At 48.2% G+C, this 12,554-nt stretch overlaps 1 protein-coding gene across 12 annotated transcripts in view; it reads left to right on the top strand.

Annotated features, from left to right (window-relative positions):
* The window catches only part of TNS3 (tensin 3), a 309,986-nt gene that overhangs the window by 91,951 nt on the left and 205,481 nt on the right, over positions 1 to 12,554 (top strand). The gene's annotated exons all lie outside the window — the stretch shown is intronic.

Here is a 12,554-nt window from a genome sequence, read left to right as displayed (position 1 = left end):
ATGAGGAGAAGAACGTTTTTAATCAAACCGCTGGCTTTATTTTTGTGGGGCTACTTCTGAAGGGTAGATTTCCTAGTAAAGCACCCATTTCTTGTTTTTTTCAACCACATTTTTATCAGCGGAGCCAAAACCCATAACGAAGCATTCAAATCCCCGCCTCCAGATTTTGAATTGTAAAATAAAACTTGTTTTACCATGGATTTCCCCTTCCCCCCTTTTGTAAAGCAGTTAATTTTAGGCAGGGATTCAGGGAAGTGCCTACTCCCATTTTCCATCAAGCACAGAAATAGCTCGCGGGGCGCCCTCTCTCCGCCTCTTGGGAGCAGCTGGGGGAGTTCATTTTTGTGTGTTTCTAGGCATTTCAACTCCTGCCTTTCTGCGCACTGTGTGTGTCTGTGCACCCTCAACTCCAAATTACCCTGGAACTTTCCGAAGCCCGCAGACTTCACTTCTTTTCTTAATAAAGCTGTGTGCAAAGATCTGGGCTGTTAACCCTCCCTTGTCACTGGATACTGCCCCCTGTTCAGAAGGTCTTTAGAATAATTAACTCACAAGGAGTGGACAGAATGGCTGAATGGTTGCAATACTGTGATGTGAGAAATTCTGCTTTCAGAATCTTCATCTGAAACCTTTTGTTTTTTCAGAAGGTTCTTTACTTATAAAAAGCATTTGGAGGGGAGTCGATTGAACCTTAGGAGGTTGGTTAGAAAACTTAGCTCTGCCCAGCAAGAGCTAGGGTGGCCCAACCTTGAACAGCGGATGGGGTCAGTAGGAAGTAGACTTGTGGGCATTTTAAAGGTAGACCTGTAAGGATTGGCGTACCCACCCGGTGGGTCAGAGGCACGGTTCATGAGTAATTCTTAGGTTTTGAATTGGAGACACTGGGCAGAGAAGAATGCCATTGGCAGGATTTTGTGAACAGGGGTGGAAGTTTAGCTTCAGACCAGCAGGAACCAGTTTAGGTTTCATGGAATATGTTTATGTGGACATTAGAGTTAAATGGAATGCCATTATCAAGATTTTGTGAACAAGGGTAGCAGTTTAGCTTCAGACCAGCAGGAACTAGTTTGGGTTTTGTGGAATATGTTTATGTGGACATTAGACTTAGCCAGTTGGCCATTTGCAGCCCAATGCTTAATTTTAAAAGATTTGATAAGTTGTGAACTCTTAGGGTTTCTCATGTTTTCCTTTCTTGTCAGCTTTCTTTAGATCAAAGGACAGTTGGTAAAACCCAAACTATTCATCATGTTATTCTTAAACACTCTTGTCAAAATGTACTTCAGGGAAAATTTCTTTGGTGCCCCCCTTTGTGGAATTTGCCATTTTCTTCTCTGAATAACTGTTGTGTTTGTACCTTTTCTTCCACTGTAAACTGAATTTCGAAGACAACTACTAATTCTTTCTCATCTCCGAGTGCCCCAAAGTGTGATATTTGACATGCCATTCTGCAATGAATGAATAAGAGGTTGAGACAACTGACCCAAAGTTTGGAGAAGTGACCAGCTCATTTATTTGTGCTATTCCCTTTCTTTATGGATGACCACTGAACATTGACTGTCAGAGCCCTGCGCTTCACTCTGGAGGACCGTTTTATTTGAGATCCTGCGATCCCCTCCCTAGGGGTGACCACTTCCTCTGCCTTGTCATTAGCAACAGGTCAGTGGAAGCCAGGGCTTGATGTGAAGAGCCTGCTGCTGATTTCATATGGAAACTTCAGATGGCCGCAGACCCCCAAGAAGCAGGAGTTAGGGGTGGCATTAGCTGATGTCATCGCCCGAGGCTCTGCTCCCTGTGAGCTCAGTGCCGTCCTGATGACAGAGCCTCGGCTCTCACAGGCAGTGGGACCCCCTCCTGCTCAGGAACCCCGTGACCAGAACCCCGCCTTTCCCAGCAAGAGGCTGGCTTGGTTGAAAATACAGACATCTGCTTGCCTGCTCCCTGGTGGATGTGGCACCCACCCCTCATTTTAAAAGCCTCTGAAAACTGTGCTTTGTTTTAGTGTTTGTTGCTGCCTCCTTGGACCTTTTCCTTTGAAATAAGAAGAGGGTATTACAAAATCACAGGAGCAGAGGGTCATAACATTCCTGTGCTCTTCTCTTGAAGCAGAAATAAAAGCACATCTTGTTTGTATGTCTTCTGAAGAAGGGGCCTTGCCACTGGGCCTTGAAGCACAAGCACCTGCCCAGTAGGAGGTGGGCAGGTGGCTTTCCAGGCAGAGGGAGCAGCCTGGGCTGAGGCTTATGGATGGGAGGTGGGGTTAGGCAAGGGAGTTGAGCCTGGACCATGTTGGCTGCAGATGAGGACAGAGGAGAAGAAGAGATCAGGTGCGAGGAGTCCACAGTGCCAGACCCTGGAATCTACAGTACGGCAGGTGGGGTAGCCTGCCCGCAGGCAGCTGTGTCTTCCATGATGGCCTGCACATCAGACACATGGGGCCCAAACCCAGCCTTCCTGCCACTGGCCAAACAGAGTGCTGTGGTAAGGGGCTACCTTCACTGTGGGGTTGCCAGAGCCATGACAGAAAGCCAGCGTAGGGTGGATATGAGATGGTGACTCCCTGTCATTCATGAGTGGGATTAGGGATCGCTGGCACACAATTGGAAAGGGGGCCATTTCTGGTGCCAGTAATTAAGGTCCCCATTCAGTAGGCCCATACAGCTTCTTCAGAGTCAAGTATTTTAACTTGTATGTTAAGCATGAATAAATCAAAGCAAAATCAAAAAGCGTTCCTTCATTTGCTTAGACCTCCAGTTCAGTGGTTTCGGATGTTCATGGTGTCAAGCATAGCATTCGGACCCGTCCTTCTAGGAGCCTGTAGGATCGCTCTCAGGAACTGGCTGTGACTGATGGGGCCATGCACACATCAACATGATCCCGGGCCATCTCTGTAGGATGCGACTCTTGGATTTCACTATCCCACTCAGCCCTGTGGTCCCAGGCACTGGTTCTTCCCTGCCTTCCTCCAGGTGAACAGGGCGGGGTGAGGGACATGTCTGTTTTGCCCTGGTTAAGTATTATCACGAATCAGTCTCATTGCTACAGCCTCATCATCAGAAAGTTGTCTCCGGAAATGCCTAGTCTGAACAATATGGAGTTTGTGTGTCAGGAGAGAGGCAAAGTCTGTATGGCTGGCCGAGATGGCCTTTGGTGGCTCTGCTGCTTTGAAAGGCCGTGTGGTCCCCTCTCACCCCATTCCAATCTAATCGTGTATATTTGATATAGTCTCTTTGTCAAGACTTTCCTGTGATCTTGAGGTTCACATCCACCCTGTGATGTAGTATTATCCCCATTTCACAGATGAGGAGGAAAATTGAGTTCACAGAGGACAGTCTCCGTAAATTCATCAGAGCCAGCTGGGAGAAGCAGAGGGCGTGCCCTAATTTCAGTCTCTGGATGCAAAGACAGAGCTTTTTCGGTTCTGTCCAGTCACTCTGGGGCTTGAAACAGTATATATATGGTTTAAAATATATGTTTGTTTAAAACTGAAGCTCACATTCAACACCACCACATACTGTGCACGTTCAGCCTGATGCGTTTTTCGGTGAATCGCAGCATAGATGGACGAGAGGCTGCCTCTCTGCCTCTCCACCCACTGGCTGGTGTCCTGGGTCATGTCTCCCAGCCTCGTGCTGAAGCTGCAGTTGCTCTCTGCCAGCCTCTTGCCCCCACCGTCGGTGGCTGAAATCTCCTCATCTGTGACAGCTCATGGCCTCACTGCTGCTGTTTGCTTTTTCAAGTGCTGATTTCGAGCCCCTTCCCTCCACTTCCCGACACACAGCACTGAAGGATGGCATTCCGGTGCCCGGCACACTCATCTGGGCATGCTGGGGCTGTGTGCATTGCTGGGCACACTATTTCTGTTCCCTGTTGTTGCCTAACAAATCCCCTGTACCCTCAGTGGCTGAAACCAACAAATTGTGATGGATTCGTGAGTTGGCTGGGCAGTGCTTGCTTTATGTGGTGCTATCAGGGGGACAGGGTGGCCAGAAGGTCATAAACGCCCTCATGCCCGTTTCCAACGGTTGGCACTGGGCACCTTGGTGCCCCCTTGTAGGTGTCTCTGTGCAGCCATTCAGATTTCCCTTCGTTATGGGGGCTGGGCCCAAGAATGGGATGCTCCAGGTGAAGGTGGCAACTGCAGCTGCCTGAGGCCAGGCTTTGGAGTTCTGCCATATTCCACTGCTCACAGCAGGCCACAGGGCAAACCCAGGATGAGCCCAGATTCAAGAGAAGCAGGGACAGACTCTACCTCTTGATGGAGGAATGGCAGAATTCCTTTACAGAAGACCTTGTGTGATGCCACCGTCTTTGAAAACACAACCTACTAAACTTAATTCAGACTATAGAATGCAGGGATATTATTGTAGAGGTAATCATCAATCTCTTCTAATTAATTAAAATGTAAATTGCTCACAAATGTCAGTGTCAGTACTTTATTACTTTATTATTAATTATAGATGGCCGGTGAGAATTGCAGGCTGATCAGATGTAGCTGGTGAGGAGTGCATGAGTTGGGACCCGGATTTTCCTTGTGGAAATGGATCCAGTAATGTTGATGCAGTGAAATCTTGGCCCTTGATATTATAATGCTCCAATAAAGAGACTGTTCAACAACTCAGTACTACCTTTTAATCTTTCTGCAGTTAAGTTGGATTTATGATTTATGAGTTTTTCTTCCTGTTCTTTTGCAAGCCACTAGCATTTTTTTCAATCACCAGATGTCCTCTTTCTCTTTTTAAAAAGATAAGGCCTAGGACTGTGGTAAGTGTCGGCCTTCGGGGGTCTGTAGACGCTGATTCTGCCTCTGTGGGCCTCTGCTGCACCATGAGATGCTTGGCCTCTCTGCTCAGCCCTGGTCTTGTAAGACAGACTCACTGCAGGAAAGCGTTCAGGCCCCCGAGCGATCCTGTCCTGTGCCCTTTGCTGGGACTTGTGTCTACAGCATGCAAGTGATCCTGAAAGTGTACTTTTCAGCCACTTTGAGAAGCCCCTGGACATTGTTCCAGCAATAGGTTCACATTTGATTTCTGATCTGAGACAAATAATGGTGACATAATGGATGCAGGATACTGTGCTTTTGCTTTAAATCTACTATATTCCCTACCAGTGGTAACTTGTTTGCCTGAGGCCAGGGAAGGCCTGGCCCTGCCTTGTGGGCCATGGGCCTCAACTGGGTAAAGGTAGCCAAAGTTAAACAGCTACACGGCCTAAGTAAAGGAATAAAAAACAAGGTTCCGGAAGGTTCAGCTAAGCCCATCTGGGATAGGGGCACAACTCTTTTCTCTAAAAATTATTAGATTCCATAGAGCTGGATTGAAAAGGGAAACTGAGACCCCCAGAGGTGAGGAGAGCCGAGACCAAGCCGAGGCCAAGGACTGGGGAAGACTGGGCCTTTCTTTTTTCTTTTTACCATGCCACAAACATGATCTTCACTAGCTGCCTGTTAACTGTAAGGAAAAATATAATGACCTGATTCCAGGAATTTTCCTTCTCTTTCTCTTCCGCTCCTGTCCGTTCTTAGCCCGCAGGCTGAGAAGGTTTAATTGCGTCTGCTGGGTGGGTGTTTTCTCATGGGGATTAGAGCAGGCCAAATTGGGCTTTAACGCTTAGTGGGATAACAGAGCTTCCTGAGGAATGTGAACCTAATTAGGGATTCCAGGGTCAAGCCTGACAAAGGAGACACAGAAGCAAAGTTAGGGCAAGCTCTTGAAGGAAGGAAAGAAAGTTAATAAAGTCTCGAATGTCCTCATTTTGTACTGCCGTTCTTTGTATAGATACGCTGTTGTTTGCAGGCTTGTGTTGAAAGTCTGACCCTAGGCCTCTCTTCAACCCTCCACGGAGCCCCCTGTCCCCAGGCACCATTGGAAGAGCATCCTTGAATGATGAGTAAGGCCACCTTTGGCTTGTCAGGAGCCCCCGGCCTCACCTGGGGGACCCAGCTCCTGTTGGTGTGCCCAGAACGTTCTGTGTGGACCTGACGTCTCCACCGGTCCTATCAGACCTTTGATTGTTAGTGCTGGGGGGTTGAATTTTATTCCCCCAAATTCAAATGTTGAAGTCCAAATCCCCAGAACCTCAGAATGTGGCAGGATTTGGAGATAAGGTCTTTAAAGAGGTAATTAGGTTAACATAGGGTCATTAGGGTGGGCCTAATCCAGTATGACTGGTGTCCTTAGAAAGACCAGGACACAGACACACACAAGGAATAGCCATGTGAGGACACGGGAGAAGGTGGCCATCTGCAGGCCCGGGAGAGAGGCCTCAGGAGGAACTACCCTGCCCACATCTTCTCAGCCTCCTAGCCTCCAGGGCTACGGGAGGATAAACGGCTGTGGTGTTAGCTGCGCGTTCTGTGGTACGTTGTTAACGGCAGCCGCCCCCCACCCGAGCTAAGACTGTTGGTTATCTAAGCAGATAAAACACTTGGGTCAGTGTCAGCACTGGGAATGAGCAGACTTTCCTTTTGTGATTATTCTCCTCACCCTGCCCTTATAATAGACGATAATAATGGTAATACAAACACATGAACAATGCATCCGTTTTCAATCTTAACTAATGGGTGAATTAAAGATCTTGCTATTTTATTGATCAGTAACATACAATGTAAGAAGTCAAAGCTGTGATATAACAGAAGTACCTCTTCGTAAAAGCTTCACCCTCCTTGCAACCAGGCTGCTACTTGGTGTAGAGATTAGAGAAGAGTCCCAATCCCCAATTATATCATAAGGTCCTGGTGGTCAGCAAATATTTGGCATCCGTATCTGTTTTTCCCTGGCTAGTTCAGGGCCTCAGAGGTAGGTTACCTCTGACTGTTTTTATGACTTAGGAAAGAAAATACTGCCATCTTGGCATCATCATGAAGTGTCTTTAAAAATAGTTGTTTTGGTTAAGATAAAACAAAAGGAAACTTCATTTCTGAGTCTTTGCAACTTAGAGTTAAAATTATTATGATTAAAGTAATTTTATGTGTGATAGAACTTGTGCATAAGGTGATGTCTCTGTATTTGACTTCACTCAGTGTGTTGCTTTCTCCCTTGTCTGCAAGGTTTGGCAAGGTCAGTGGCTGGCCCGTTTGTCTCTACTCAGTTTCCGCTTATTTTGCACCTGGATGCTGGTGGTGTGTGGTGGTGTGCATTTGTGGAACGCGTTTCATTACTGTGGGTTGGTACTGTTGAGCTGATCCTCCCCTCCAGAATCCTGACATGAGCAAGGTTTGCCCAGGCCTGCTTGATACCACAGTAGAGACTTCACCTGTGGACAGAATGACCTAGAGAACAAGCAGGAAGAAACGATTAGAGGAGCCCAAGCCTCCAGACTTTCCCTGTAGTGGCTGCTTGTGTAAAAGCATACTTGACACTTGAGGGTGCTCGCTTCAGTTCCTTTTTTTTTTTTTTCGAGACGGAGTCTTGCTCTGTCACCCAGGCTGGATTGCAGTGGCACCATCCCAGCTCACTGCAACCTCCTGGTTCAAGCAATTCTCCTGCCTCGGCCTCCTGAGTAGCTGGGATTACAGGCACGTGCCACCACGCCCTGCTAAGTTTTGTATTTTTAGTAGAGATGGGGTTTCGCCATGTTGGCCAGGCTAGTCTGGAGCTCCTGACCTCAGGTGATCCGCCCACCTCGGCCTCTCAAAGTGCTGGGATTACAGGCTTGAGCCACTGCGCCCGGCGTCTCTTCAGTCCTTACTTCATGTTTCTGTGAGGTTCTGGGAAGCTGATTCACGCGACCCACCATGACTGGTATTTTTGATGATTTGGAACAGATAGAATTAAATTTTACCTTTATTCTCTTTATACAGGATATGTATGTTTATACAGAATATGTAGTGCATCTGTTATACCCACACGGTTTTAGAGAATCTGATGGAAAAATGTCACTTTCTATATGGCTGTTTACAAAATGAAATTTAATAAGAAACAACAATAAAAGCTGAATTCGGAGTTTTATTGTGTTCATCAAAAGGAAAACAATGTCTATCAAGCACAAGGAGAACTGAGTTGTCCTTCATTTCTCCCAGGACTCAGATCTCCCAGAAGTAAGCAGAGAGGGATTGGTTCAGGTTTGAAGAGTTGATGTCACTCCTTACTGAGGAAAGTCTGCACCTGAGGCCCTGTGTCTGTCAGCACTGAGGGTGATGGTGGTGGGACCGGTGCACCTTGGGTGAAAGCACTTTCTAAGGCAGAATGTGCTTGTTGGCTGAAGTGCTTTCATTCACTTGGGGGATGGAACTGCAGGGCTGAGCTTTGTTGTGTGTGCACACACACAAACACACAGAGATACATACAGATATACACCCACACACAGAGAAACACACAGACACACTCTCACGTCGATACACTCACATGAGGCATAGGTGCACATAGAAACACACAGAGACACACTTACAAAACTCACGGTTTCAAACATGCACATTCATACGTTCTCACAAGCACACACGCTCACACCCACCACACTTTTACACTCCCATGCACACAACACTGACTCATCCGCTCATACGCAAACTCACAACACTCTCAAACTTACACACAAAATAATACATTTTCAGATATCCACAGTAAAATATGCCTAGTCAAACACAGACACCACCACATGGATACAGTCAGCCACACTCACACACCCACACTCACCCACACTCACACTCACCCACACTCACACATATGCTCACCCACACACTCACATTCCCAAGGACACAGTCATGACGTGGTGGCCAGCCTTTGCCCCTCTGCCCCTCTGTCCTGTGGACCTGCGGGTTTGGAGACAAGGTTATTGATGCCAGTGTACCCAGGCACCCACGTAGCCAGGTGTGGGGCGGGCACAGCAGTGTTTGTTTGTGGTTTCCTTGGGAACAGTTGATTAGGTCCCAGGATAGCCGAAAGCAGGCCATAAAGAGGCTCTCAAACAGGTTTCATAGAGGGGCCCTCGCCACCACCATGGGAGGGACGGATCCCGGGGATGCCACAGCCCATGGCTTTTGTCCCACAGCCCATGACCCACTGCCTTCTCTCCAGCCTTCTGTAGCTGCTAACGGGAGCTGCTTTGCCCCCTTCTTTGTCTCACTGTTGTCACCTCTTGTCACCCTAACCCCTGAGGGAGTTGCTCATTATGAGAGGGTGCAGCTCCTATCAGGAGGGGAGTCTGGAGCTGGGGCACCAGCTGGCGTCGTCTCTGTGAGAGTTCCCGTGGCTGGCACTGGCCATCTCTGAGACGTAGCTTCTCATACACAGAGTGGGGGCTCTCTGGCCTTATTGTGAGGGCTACAGAGAAAGACCTGCAGATGGGGCACTGTTACATGTTTAGCTGATTTGAGTCCACACATTGGATGAGCCGTGGGCCTCCCCGGGAGTGCGCCTTGACTGCCTGGTTCTTGTCTCATCCTCTCACGCCCCTGCGGCTCACTCAGCATCACGTTACAGAGCAGGCAAAGCGCAAGGCCAGTGGGTGCCCACCTAGACCCTTGGCCATGCCACCGCACACATTCCAGTCATGCTGGCGGTGCACTGATGGGGCCAGGCGCAGCTCAGAGGCTCCTGGTTAACATCTGCAGGACAGTCTCAGGGGATGCAGTGTGCCGGGACCCTCCCAGCCCTGCAGTGTTGGGTGGCTACACTGTCTCTGAATAAGTCAAACTGGCATGTTAAGAACATAAGTGCTAAAGCAGTGTCAGCTTCTTTGTGCCAAGGAAGGCCAAACCCACCTGGAGTTGGCCCCAACCCACAGTGCTTCCCTCTATTCAGTGAAAAGAGTGAAAGAACCCCACAGTGCTGGGGAATGTGTGATCAGAGCTGGAGTTTGAGGTGAGGAGAGCAAGCAGGTGTGCCTCACTCCCTTACCTGGCTCCATCCACAGGAGATACCCTCCTGATGCATGGGAGGCGGGGCAGCCTGTAGATCAGCGGGGCAGCCTGTAGATCAGCGGAGCAGGCTCAGTGGAGAGCTGTGTGCGCTCTGGTGGGGATGCAGCTCTGCCCCGGAAGCACTGTGCTTCTGCCTCTGCTAAGGCTGAAGAACAGCAAGTGACACCTGACTGTCCAGCAAAAGCAGCTGATCGCACCGCTGCACAGTCCCCATAGGTTCCTTGGTGCTGAGCAGGCCGGCGTGAGCATCCCCAGCCCGGCCGCCTCGTCCCATGGTTCTGTCTGTGGTCAGCTTACCTGCCTTAGTATAAGAGAGGAAAAGTGTGACGGAAATACAATGTCTTTTCAGGAACTTCCTGTCCTGGAATATGGTTTTAGCCACATTGAAGGAACAAGTGCCCTCCGTGTTCACTTGGTCATGGTTTTTACTAAATTAGATGTTTGCACTTAGAGAAACAATGAGTTTTCTCTTTATTAACAGGTAATTCTTTGCCTCTAGAATGTCCCCCTTCCCTCTGGTTGGTGTTCCATGAGCATTTTTATTTGCAAATCCACTCTCACAAAAGGTCTTTCCTGAGACATTTTTGTCTGTATTTTGTAACAGCACATACGCGAACAGACAGTAGGGCCTGTGACCGATTCTCTTGGAAGAGAGGACTAAGTTCGGTAGGATGCGAATGTGGAGGCTCAGGGCAAGGCTGCCTACCATTTGCTCTGCAGAACCTGGGAGATGTTCACCCCCCACTGTTCCCCAGCTCACTTTCTTAAAAACGATTCATTTTATGCAGTTTCTATTACGTGAGCCATAAGCTCTGTGGGGTTGGGGACCAGTCTTCTTCTTTTCCAAGTGAAGTCCTGGCAGGAGAAGACTGTCAGTGAAAATGTGCGGGACAAGTGATGGATGGAGTTCGGGCGTGCCAATTCCAGAGCCCCTTAGCCATGTAAGCCGTGGATGATCTGGGGCGAGATGGGACTCGGGCAGTCCCGCCTTACACAGCTCACCTCTCCTTTTCTGTAGGACATCCTGGGGCCAGGCCAGGTGGTGGGCAGTTATTGCACCCCGTCTGGCCATAGAGGGATGTGGGAACACACAGACCTGGCTTTTGGACGAAATCCTTAAGTTACTGCTGTCTTTAAAACTCAAGTTTCTGACATTGCACAGGGCTTTTCTTTTCATTGTCTCAACAAACGCATGCTTCCATACAATGAATTTTAAAAATGTATTATAGACTCTATTTTTAAGGGAGTTTTAGATTCATACAAAAATTGGACACACTCAGGCCGGGTGCGGTGGCTCATGCCTGTAATCCCAACACTTTGGGAGGCCAAGGCGGGTGGATCACGAGGTCAGGAGATTGAGACCATCCTGGCTAACACAGTGAAACCCCGTCTTTACTAAAAATACAAAAAATTAGCCGGGCATGGTGGCAGGCGCCTGTAGTCCCAGCTACTCGGGAGGCTGAGGCAGGAGAATGGCGAGAACCTGGGAGGCGGAGCTTGCAGTGAGCTGAGATCACGCCACTGCACTCTAGCCTGGGCAACAGAACAAGACTCCGTCTCAAAAAAAAAAAAAAAAAATTGGACACACTCTTCTTCCTCTCCATATGTAAACATCTTCCATTCCTGTGGTACATTTGTTACACTTGATTAGCCAATATTGATACAGTCTTCGTAACCAGAGCCCTTCGTTTACATTAGGATTCTCTCCTTGTGTTGTACATTCTGTGGGTTTAGACAAATGCAGAATGACGTGCATCCATCATTACAGTATCAAGCAGAATAGCTTCATGGCCTTAAAGAGTCTCTGTGCTCTGCCTGTTCCTCTCTCCCTTCTAATCCCTTTCACTGACCTTTTCACTGTCCCACAGTTTTGCCTTTTCCAGAATGTCACAGAGTTGAAATCATACAGTATGTGGCCTTTTCACAGTGGCTTCTTTCACTTAGTAATATGCATTTAAGTTTCCTCTTTGTGTTTTCCTGCCTTCATAGCTCATTTCTTTTTGTCACGCTTGATATGCCATTGCAGGAATGCTGACAGTGAGTTTGAAAGGCAGGGGCCCTGATTCTTTGCACATTTCTTGCCTGCGTGTCACATGTGGAGTGAGGCAACAAGATGCATGTGTGCGCTGAGTAGATACCATGCTTGGGGGGAGATAAGTCACACCACTCTGTTAACCATTGGGTCTCCTTGTCTGGCTGTTTCCACCATCCTGTAAGGTTTTGTTTGTGACTCCCTCTGTTTCCAAAGCCGTTTTTGTTTTGTTTTGCTTTACATGTATTTGTTTACTTATTCTCTCATGCATTCATCAAACTTTAATGTACACACATGTAGTTGAGGACACACAAATGGAAAAGGTGTATTCCTGCTGGCCAGCTGCTATGAGTGTGTAGGGGACAGCTAGTTCATGGTGGGGCCAGGGGCCCTGAGAGAGGACCCCTGCCCCAGACATCCGTCTGAGTCAGAGCCCTGGTGGAGTAATCATGTGTCCCAGACACAGGAACGACCATGTGTCACATACTCCCTAAGGACCGGACTGCGTAAGATAAGCAAGAGGCTATAAATAGTTGTCCTGGCAAGAGCCAAGGCCATGCCACCACCCACCCCAAACCACAAGGACAATTAGTCAGATCTCTGAGATTCTCTAAGATTCTCCTTCCATTGCACATTTTCAGAAAACTCTTTGAGAAGGCAGTTGCCAGG

This window comes from Macaca thibetana, chromosome 3, assembly GCF_024542745.1.
Source record: "Macaca thibetana thibetana isolate TM-01 chromosome 3, ASM2454274v1, whole genome shotgun sequence".
NCBI lineage: Eukaryota > Metazoa > Chordata > Mammalia > Primates > Cercopithecidae > Macaca > Macaca thibetana.
Note: the sequence above shows the minus strand (reverse complement) of the source record. Positions and strands in the feature narration are given on the sequence as shown.